Genomic DNA, 11,560 nt, shown 5'->3' with positions numbered 1-11,560 from the left:
CAGGGGGGCCGGGGCCGGAGCATGACGCGCGTAAACTTTCTCAAAAAAATCTTGAAAGCGAGACATCCAGAGGACCAAGCCCAAATGACAAGCTTGATCGCTTCGCTGTCTCGCTTTCAACTTGAGAACGTTTACACGCGTCTGCCCCCACCCCCCGAAAGAAATTCTGTGAACGGCCATGCTCAAAAGAGCATATGGCACATTGATTTATATGTACTTTTCATTTTCATTATTTTTATCACATTATCATCATGGCCTTACACAGAATTTTTACCGGGGGGGGGGGGGAGCAGCTAGGACGCGCGTAAAGTTTCTAAAAAAAATCTTGAAAGCGAGACAGCGACGCAACCAAGCTCAAATGACAAGCTTGGTCGCTTCGCTTTTTCAAGATTTTTATGAGAAAGTTTACGCGCGCGTCCTGCTCCCCCCACCCCCCCCCCCCCCCCCCCGGAAAAAATTCTGCGTATAAGGCCATGATGATATAATGAGATAAAAATAATGAAAATGAAGTATACATAAATCAATGTGCCAGGCTCTTTAGAGCATGGCCGTATACAGAATTTCTTTCGGAGGAGGGGGGGGGGGGGGGAAGCAGACGCGTAAACTTTCTCAAGTTGAAAGCGCGACACAGCGAAGCGACCAAGCTTGTCATTTGGGCACTTTTTGGAGTTTTAAAAGTGAAATACGAAGGCTTTCGTGCACACTTTTGGTGAATTTTGTGATAATTTTCAATAGAAAAATAAGTTTTTAAAAAATTAGGGGTCATCATGCCCCCGTATTGTCGTTGCGAGCATTTTGGGGCCAGGGTGAAATCGCCCCAAATGCCTCAAACAGACACTCCAAAATGTATTTGAAGTGCATTATTAGAACTGAAACTTATCTCTACACCAGGAAAAATTAACTTAACAAAAAAAGCAACAAGAAATATTTATAAAAAGTAGAAGGGCCTGTACAAGTACACTGATATTTCCCCGGGGGGGCCACTTACATTGACGAGTGGATACCATGCGCGACCAAAAAAACACGTAAGAAGGGTGTCTTTTTCACGATAGGGCACGTTACGTACGTAACGTGATAAGGGTGTCAAAAACACAAAAATAATGAAAAAAGGGTATCTATTTCGCTAGGAAAATTACGTGTTTAGGGTCGAATTTGCGGGGATGATAAAACAAAATTAAAAGGTTTTATAAAGGATGTCCTTTTTGCCCCCAACACTTCGTGTTTAGAGTCCGATTTGCGCGAGGTGTAGAAGTTGGGGTCGTACTAAACCAAATAAGGTAAAGCCGACGACCGAAGGACCCGTCAGTCAGTCCGCAAGCCCCTGTGTTAATGAGCAAATGAGCAAGATTTATCCAAGTCCTCTCGTGGCTGAATTCATGTCCCTGCAAAATCTCGTGAATTGTGAGACTTTCTTTCTCAAAGAATTTAACCACTTTCTCCTTGAGTAATATTGATTATTTTTGTACCATGGGCAAGAGTAAATGTTACCCTTTTATATTGGTCATTTCTTTTGAATGAAATATTTTGATAAATAAGTGAATTTTTTACCTGAAAAGATGCATCAAACAGAATTTTCTTCCTCTGTTTTCACTTGTGCATTGTGCAACATTTTGTGTTTTAGGCACCAACATTATTTATATCATCAGAAAGCTCAAACTCTATACTTTCTTACAATGTCACTCTTGATATGTGGCATCTTTTAGATGGGTCAGCAGCCAGTTATATCCATCAAGATGCAAGACGAGATTACTGAAATTTCTGAGTAACATAAAATCCAGAGTTCTGATTGGCTGAATACTGTTTTCAAAACAAACAGGCGCGGGTAATTTGAAGAGATTACCACATGGTGAGTGTGACCTTGCAGAGGCCCAGTGTGGGGAACATTGGAATTTGCGTGGGTGTGTGGTCTATGACCAATCAGAGCGTAGTATTCTTGTTTTTGAGCTGCAAAATGTACTTGGCCTATGAAAAGCTGGCTGCTGACCCATCTAAAATACATCTTCTTATAAAAATTATATCATATTAAAGCTTAGATCTTCAGCTTTATCATGATTAAAAAATCATTTGTGCCTAAACAGAAATTAAGTGTGAAAACAACAACTTTTGTTGCATGAAAAAAAATATTTTGTTTCATGTTTTAGATCAAAAGTTTTTCCTATATTACAACATTCTTTTAAAAATCCAAACACATGACCTAAAAGAATGATTCTTCTTCTTTACAAAGATACCAAAAACATGAAATTTGGTCAATATTTAGAGCAGCAATGGCCGAATAAAAAGAGGTGTTTTGGTTCGCACCAAGCTCATTAACTATGCAAAAACCCTCTTGTCATGAATATCACTTGGATAAAAGAAGCTACTTTTTCAGGGCTTGCGGACTGACTGCCGTAACAATAAAAACATTCCTGTACTTGTTTAGGGGTTCATTTCAGGGAATATTTGCCAAGAGGATCGTTTGTTTCCAATACTTGTTAAGGGTAGGGTTTCACACGCCAATACTTGTTAAGGGGTGCATTTTCAGAATATGGAAATTACGTGTTTAGGGTGCGTTTCGAGACCCCATGGTCGCGCATGGTATCCACTCGTGAATGGAAGTGGCCCCCCCGGGGATATTTCACTCTCTCAGCTCATATATGCACTTGATCGACTTCCATCGAGGATTCGGGCTAAATTCCGCCCGCCACTTCCGGGGACCAACCAACGTAGTATTTCGATGAAGAGCACTCCGTCGATTCACCGGTTGTCCCTACGATACACGCGCGCCTATGGGGATTGTGAACTGTAGGAAAAATCGTATAAAATTACACTTTTTGATATTTCTACGAAGACGAAGTTATATAGAAAATGAAGAATATTACAATCAGACCATATCCCTAGAAAATTGCTTCAAGAAATGTCATTATGAAGAGGAAATGGACAAAAATTTGTGAAGAAAAATCACGGAAAAGGAAATCGCATCATGAATATTCATATCATGGGCGGTCCACATTTGCATGTTATAGCGAGTTTTCCATTATTTAATAAATAATGGCATTATTTAATAAATAATGGTTATTTGTATATAAATAATGATTATTTGTATATAATGGCAAACTGTAAAAATTGTTTATAAATAATGATTATTTATAAATAATGGGATATTGAAACAAAATTATTATTTATAAATAATGAAGTAGATATTTCATTATTTAACAAATAATCTTTATTTATAAATAATGGAAAACTCGAACATTAAATAATGATTATTTATAAATAATGAGAATAATGGTGCACTCGAAAAAATTATTTATAAATAATGAAGTAGACGTTTTCATTATTTAACAAATAATCATTATTTATAAATAATGGAAAACTCAACAAATTATTTATAAATAATGAAAAACAAATAATCATTATTTATAAATAATGAAAAACAAATAATCATTATTTATAAATAATGAAAAACAAATAATCATTATTTATAAATAATGAAAAACAAATAATCATTATTTGTAAATAATGAAAAACAAATAATCATTATTTATAAATAATGAAAAACAAATAATCATTATTTATAAATAATGAAAAACAAATAATCATTATTTGTAAATAATGAAAAACAAATAATCATTATTTATAAATAATGAAAAACAAATAATCATTATTTATAAATAATGAAAAACAAATAATCATTATTTATAAATAATGGAATGTCGAACTATTATTATTTACAAATAATGAAGTATTACTTGGAATTATATATAAATAATTAGAAATGATATTTTATATAATAGTAGTTATTTACAAATAAAATGTAAATTATATATAAATAATAGTTATTATTTAATAAATAATGATTATATAACAAATAATTGTTCTATATAATATTGGTACATTCGGCGCCTCATAAGAACGGGACACTCTATTCATGTTTTGTAAATCATGAAAGAATGAGAAAGGGGGATCTTCCTACATTAATGATTCGAGCACAAAGGGCGAGCAGAAAATTTTTGATATTGTGATCTGAAACTGGATAACTGAAAGAACATGCGCGCGCGTGTTTCAGATTTAAACCTAGAATCTAGGCAGTCTAAATACATCTTTTATCATGAAAATAAAAGAAAGCGCGGAGCGCGAGCTTTAAATATTTCATATTCCGACTGAAAAAGGGGGTCAATTTTAAACTTTATATATCAAACACTTTGTAGGAATATTGTAAGGTGGATATAAATCGCACTTGATAAAGAGCTGATATTTTTCATTATTACTTTAAGTTTGAGACATAGGACCGTGACATCCTTAGGACATGTAATCATATTAATATGATGATTATATATCTTCCTATTCATCTTGCTAAGCGCGAGATTAAATAAAAGGGACAATTTAATTATTAAATTGATATCTTATTATTAATGCATAATGAGGGTGCGGAATCTGATGATATTATGGCGTGAACAGTGTACATTTCAAGAACTGCTTTTTTTATTATGAATAGGATGCATCAGTAATCAGTTGATATAGTTTTAACCATTAATGCGGGCGCAAATCGCGAGCCGAAATTTTTGATAAACTGTCATGAAAGGGGGATTTTAAGTAGTTTGTTATCAATATTGAGACATACATAACCCGCCAATCCGAAATGCAAGCATGGCAACGCTGGCTGATACGTTTTGACAATCAGACCTACAAAGGGATATTTTGGAAACTTTATGGACTACATGAAAATAATAGGTACCTGATAAATAAAAATTCGCGAGCGCGCAGCGCGAGCGGAAAATGTTAATATTTAGACCATAAAACTGACATTTTTACAGAGAACTTTTTAAAAATCAATTTGTAAATCACACAAATTAATGAAAGTTTGATTTCCGAGGAGAAATGTGTTTTGTATATTGACTTCCAAACTTGTTATTTAAACTCCATGTTGAACAAGATTTGTGAATCACTTAACAGGCAATGCGAGCGCGAAGCGCGAGCGAAAATTTTATATAGTGACATGAAATATTTTTTTCCAAGTCTTCCTCTCATCTTATTTGATTCACTCGTCTTCCTTTTCTTCTTTTTTTTCTCTTTTCTCTTCCTTCCTTTCTTCTTTCTTTCCTTTTTTTTTTCTTTTTTTGCTCCGCCAATAGGGGGGGGGGGGGCGGGCCCCTCGGGCCCCCACCTGGATCCGACTATGACATCATAATATTCGTTACCGGATTCGTTAGTATAATATTATCTCCAGCTATCACAGCTCATCAAAAATCAATCCCAGAGACTCCAACTCTCCCACCGAAGCCCATTTTCCCAAAATCTCCCGTTCTCCCGCTTGAGATTTAATTTCTCCTGCCACTGGCGTAAATCCCGGGGGGGGGGGGGGGGATGGGGGGATATATCCCCCCCACTTTTCGAGGAGGGGGGGGGGATATGGCCTGTACAAACATTCCCCCCAATTTTTACGAAAGAAATGTTTACTACCTTTGGATAGGATATATATCTGACATTCCATATCTGACCAGAGAAGGGTATCGTAGCCAGCTCATTTTAAAAATAAATCGCCATTTATGAAGATAACTATGATGGGATCAAATTCATCAACTGAAACTGTAAAATAGCTCCAATTCTTCCGCCAGTCAAAAAATAGTTCCAAATCATTGATATATCTTCCCAATTTGGGCGAAGGAAGTTCAGTAGTTACCATTTCTAGAATCAGTGTTAGATTTTGAATCATATTCATACACTTTTGTCAATCAGCAATATCAAATTGAAAAAAATCGAATGGGTAATTGGGTCGAACGAATATCTTTAGCCATCCTGATGTAATTAGGCTCATGGCACCTATATTATATGACCTATGAATTTTATTTTTTTTAATAGCTACTTTGCTATTCTTTTATATCTGTACACTCACACTAGCACAAAGAAATGCATTGAAAATGCCTATTTTCTAAGCAATGACCCATTTTAATGTGTTATTCATACATGTTATATTCACTATATGGATGTCTACATATCCTACCTGCATATAGCCCAATGAGTGAATGCAATGACAATATATATAGGCCCCTATTCTCCTTGTAATATAAAGGTGTATGTAAATTTTGTGTAGATATCAGGATACCAGAACTGCCCCAAACATAATTACCAGATATACATGAAATTGAATGAGGAAACAATAAAAGAATGAGAACATATTACTTTAGTACATTTGCACTTGACCTATTATATCAAAATCTTCCTAGGGCTATTGCCTATCAGATGTAAGAAGGAAGAAATACATAAATAGATAGAAAGAGAGAGAGAGAGAGAGAGAGAAAGAAAGAAAGACAATTTTATGGATGGCATGGCTTATAAAGAGGGGGGGGGGCTAGACTAAGATTGGAGCACACAGCCACCCCCTCCCTCCTTAGTTGAGCACTATTAGATACCTTACCTTACTCTGTGCCTTTTTCTAAATACTGTAACGTGAGACCCTATCAAAATAACCTTTAAAAATAGTATGCTGCCACCACAATAGTTTAGAGAGTTATTGAGCTCTTGGCCAAGCATAATCTAACGCTTGACCGAAATGAAGAAACTTTTCTTCATGAGAACTTTAAAGAGCTAGTGAACCACCAATCATAATAGCCATCTCATGATCCATAATATCTGAGTTCTATTACGAGCTCCGTGATTGGTCCATCTTCTCACATCGACCGCCAACTTTTAGCATCTCCATTCTGCCAGAACCACAGAGGTTGAAGGAGCTCCGATGATCTGAAGAAAAACCGTCTTTTCTCCCATCACAAGACTTCTGTCATACTCCAGCGTCCTGACCTTCACAGCAGAATTTAACTGGTGAGTTTACTCACTGAGTGATTAAGTAAGATTTAATTATATAACCATGATATTTCTCATCTTTCATCGATAGAGTTAACCATGAACCAAATCTCTATCCACATCACACACGTGCAGTCGTAATCGTATGCACATAGGCAATCATAGAAGCGGTCAGTCCTTGCTTCGCAATCAATCATTTTAGTCTCTTCCTCAGTTCTCAAATCTGCTCTATCATTTATCACTGGGTCTCACTAGGTAAGCGTAGTTTTCCAAGCTCGATGACGAGTTCCGTTTTCTTGCAATATACAAGGTTGGTCTATAAATAAACTAAGAACCCTAACTTAAATGATGCTTAAACTAATTGTACGGTACTTCTTATCCCTAAACACATCATCAATCAATCATCACTAATCAATTGATCACCATTTCTAATTCTAAGACTTAGCAACAAATCCAATTTATTGGATTCATCATTCTCAACAAACACTGATCACTAATCATGTTCCTTCTAGATTCAAGTGTGCAAGTTCAATTATTGATTCCTAAGAAATAACAAGTAAAGTTCAACTGAACTTTAATATAAGAAAAACTTGAAGTTAACAATTCTTCTGAAACATTTCAACAATAAAATTTGGATATTTACATCAATTTGCATAAGTATAAAATTCATTGAATATGGAATGAGCAATATAAAATTGTATAACTTACTCTACATAGTAAAGAACTTAAATGTAAGTCTGTGCATGTCACTCTTAAATTGATAGAATGATAAATAGAATAATAATTAATTACTAACTTAATAAATCCTATGTATTCACTGTTTTAAATACACTAAGCAATAATCTGTATCAATTGTAAATATCGAGCTGTAGCTAAACTACATCCTACTTAGTTCTGTACTTTATACTCCGTAGAGTTGTGTTCTCTCTAAGAATTATTTCAACTTAAGACTGTAATCTACTCTCCACAAAGGTTCCAGGACCAATGGTTCTTTTCTGTCGTTCTGACTTATGTGAGTAATCCTATCTAAACTGCCAGCAGTTACTCAACACCTTTCTCCATCCAATGTCACTAACCCAATACAACACACCAATCTCCAATAATATCCTTATCCTATCAACCTCTCAACGGGCCTTGTTTACCAGCCTTACAGCGCCTACAAAACTTCCACTCACTTTGTCGGTGTGAAGTTTGTAACAACGTCCAACATTCTGTGTGATGAAAAGCCTCAGAAATCCGTAAATATCTCTAATCATCACGGGTTCAAGAATAGACTCACATAGTACCTTTCTTAGCATTAAAGCCTACCGGAAACTTTAACCTCGTCCCTGCTGTCTGAGAATACAGCTAAGTGAAAACAAGTCTAAAAGACCAACACCTAAGCAATTATTCCTATTTCACTGTAACTAAATCAACCATCTATTAATACAGTGTCAATATTCTAAATGAAGAATTAAGCTTCATCTATAAACTGAGTTTCCTTCAGTCTATGACCATAAACATCAAGTATTCTTAATAAAACATGTGAATGACTGCACAGAGAGTTTGAATTATTTACAAGTTGTTTACAAATGCTTTCTGATTGATAATCAGCTATTTACATTTCATTGATTATTCACATAGATTACCTTGTAATCTTAATGTCAGAATCAATATTCTAGTTACATTGTATTCGTTAGATTATCAGAATTAATATTCAGTATTCTGATCTGAATAACATTAAGCATTCTGATATGTATAACATTAAGTATTCTGATCTTATAACATGAAGTATTCTGATCTTATAACATGAAGTATTCTGATCTTAATAACTACGGGAATAGCATGCTTGACACCTAAGTAACACGTGATCTTAACATCCGAACACTCATGATGGCTAGCTTTGTTTAGTGTGATCCTATTTGTATATGATGTAAGAAATGTAAATAAATAATCAGTCATTAATCCTGAAATAAGAATTGAGTTAAAGACTCTATCAATAAATATCCTTTAAACGACCAATGTGGAAAAAATCCCAAAGTCAGATCAATATTCAAAGCGATACCAAAACAACACACATTCCAGAACAACTTGACAGTTTTATGTCAAATGTTACTGACCAAAAAGATAATCTCTATTTAGAGATTGAAAATCTGACACTAGCCTTTTCCACGTTGGTAGAATAATTTTATCAATGCAGTAATTTAATTTCTCTGACTAGATAATTTGATTTAATATTCAGACTGTCAAGAGTCCTGAAAAGGACTGCCTAAATATTGTCAAGTCAGAAATAAATTCATAATATAAAATGCATAAATTATCCAATTTCATAAATAAGGTAATTAAATATCCATTCAGGAGATTCCAGAAAGATAAATTAGCAGTCGGCATTTATGTTCACTATCGTGACCATCAATTAATTTCTATCTGCTCTAAACAATTGTTTTCATGTCAAAAAGAGCACAAATAAGCACCAATAAATGCATTCATATCTTCTCTAGATATCTAGCAAACAATTAGTAGACTTGACAAATCAATCAACGTCTGCTAAGAGTAACAATAGCTGCCCAGTTTCTGTGAACAGCTGATAAATCCAAGCTGACTATAAGAAATTCAACAGAGTATTGGTTGCCAAAAATCGTCACTAATCCCAAAAAGGTGACGAATGATTTCAAATTCCTAGCTAAAATTCATCATTATTCTCACTGAATTCCCTGAATGTATCTAAGTGTCATATTATGACGTAATGTACTCACAAAAGAATGTACAATGTAGAAAGAGAAACAGAGAACGAGAATTCTCGAGAGAGTGAATGTGAATTGACTAGGAGAGCTAACTTACCGTAAGTAACGGTGTATTAACCGCACCTTTTTCTCGGCGGGATATAAGCAAAAGTCGGGGGTGCGGTTTATACACGGTGACGGGTCTGAGCCCGCCCGCGTAGCCACTCCCGAACATGTAAGAAGTCTGCCAGTTCACAACACATCGAGTGGCCGGCCGTAGCCGCCCAGTGCAATGTCGTTTAGAGGGGTATGAGCCGCGGGTAATGGGTAGCGATTATTATGATCTTATGATCAAATACTGTCGTAACAAATGCACCCACCTTCATGACACTAATTTCGACTTTATTCTCGATTCAAAGCAGCGAAGTTCCCTGGCTAAGTTCATAGAGACGCCAAGCATTCTCGGTAATAATTTGTCACAGCTGAGCGAGAGCCAAGAGCTAGCTTGCGTTGTATTTTGGTTTTAGTGCGACTTAAGCTGGCGCTATTCATTTAATTTAACCCCTCAAAGTCCCGTTTCGCGCCAGCTTATTTTTTTCTTTCCTGTTTGCTTTTCATAAGATACCATGTACACCGTGCACCACGCACGATAGAGACGGCACGAAGCCGTCAAACAACTGGAAAAAATACAAATTTCTTTGTTTCTTGAACCTTCCTGTAATCCCGTATCCAAAATTCATGCTAAGACATCGAATGCTAGACAAATTCTAAAAGTGATTGTGAGGTTGTGATGCAAGAAATGTGAAAGACACAGATCACAATTTGATAAGATGTACTGGTAGTGGTACCGTATCGAAGTTTGAAATGTACATGTACAAGAAAGGCAGTGCTGTGTGTGTGTACACTGTGACTGTGAGGTGAGTGAGTGTGTAAATTGCCAATATTGGCGGGACCTTTCTTTCTTGCTAACATTTGTAGATGAATTGATCAAGAACAGCAGATTTCTGCATACTGGTAATCTCTTTGAATACTTTGAAATCTTTAACTTAGTTTTTGTTTCTTCGTACCTCAAATATGCATGTAAATGTGAGGATTTTTTTTTTTTTTTTTTTTTTTTTTTTTTTTTTTTTTTTAGTCCAAAGTTGGGGGTGCGGTTTATACACGGGTGCGGTTAATACACCGTTACTTACGGTAACTCAACCCTTATAAAAAAAAACCATGGTTTTACAACCGTAATCATGGTATAACCATGGTTAGGGGCGGTTTTACAATGGATCGATGGTAGTCCATGGTTTTAAATTCATAACCAAGGTAAATGTGTGGCGGAAGTGTGGTAATACCATTGTTAAAATACCATAGTTATAATAACATGATAAAAATGTCATTTTATGACGATTTTAAAACCATGGTTATAAAAACCATCATTATACCACAGTTTTAAGAAAGTTAAAAAACAATAGTTATAAAACCATGACAAAATCATCGTTCTACTTTGGTGAAAAAAACCATAGTAATTTAACCATGGTTGTAACCATGGTTTCACAGTAGTATAAAAACAATGGTTATGAAACCTTGGTTTAACTCCCGTTCTACTAAGGTTGGAAATCAATGTTATAAAACCATGATTTAAACCATGGTTTTATGATAGCATAAAAACAGTATTTATAATACCATGGTTAAAATTCCGTTTTACCAAGGTTGAAAACGACGGTTATACACCATGATTTTAACCATGGTTTTAAGATAGTTTGAAAATGATGGTTATATAACCATGGTTTTAACCGTGGTTTAATGAGAGTGTAAAAACAGTGGTTACAAAACCATGGTTAAATTTCCGTTTCACCAAGGTTGAAAACGACGGTTATACACCATGATTTTAACCATGGTTTTAGGATTGTTTGAAAATGATGGTTATATAACCATGGTTTTAACCGTGGTTTAATGAAAGTGTAAAAACAGTGGTTAGAATACCATGGTTAAATTTCTGTTTTACCATGGTTGAAAACGACGGTTATATACACCATGATTTTAACCATGGTTTTATGATAGTTTGAAAATGATGGTTATATAACCATGGT

This window comes from Lytechinus pictus, chromosome 3, assembly GCF_037042905.1.
Source record: "Lytechinus pictus isolate F3 Inbred chromosome 3, Lp3.0, whole genome shotgun sequence".
Lineage (NCBI taxonomy): Eukaryota > Metazoa > Echinodermata > Echinoidea > Temnopleuroida > Toxopneustidae > Lytechinus > Lytechinus pictus.
Note: the sequence above shows the minus strand (reverse complement) of the source record.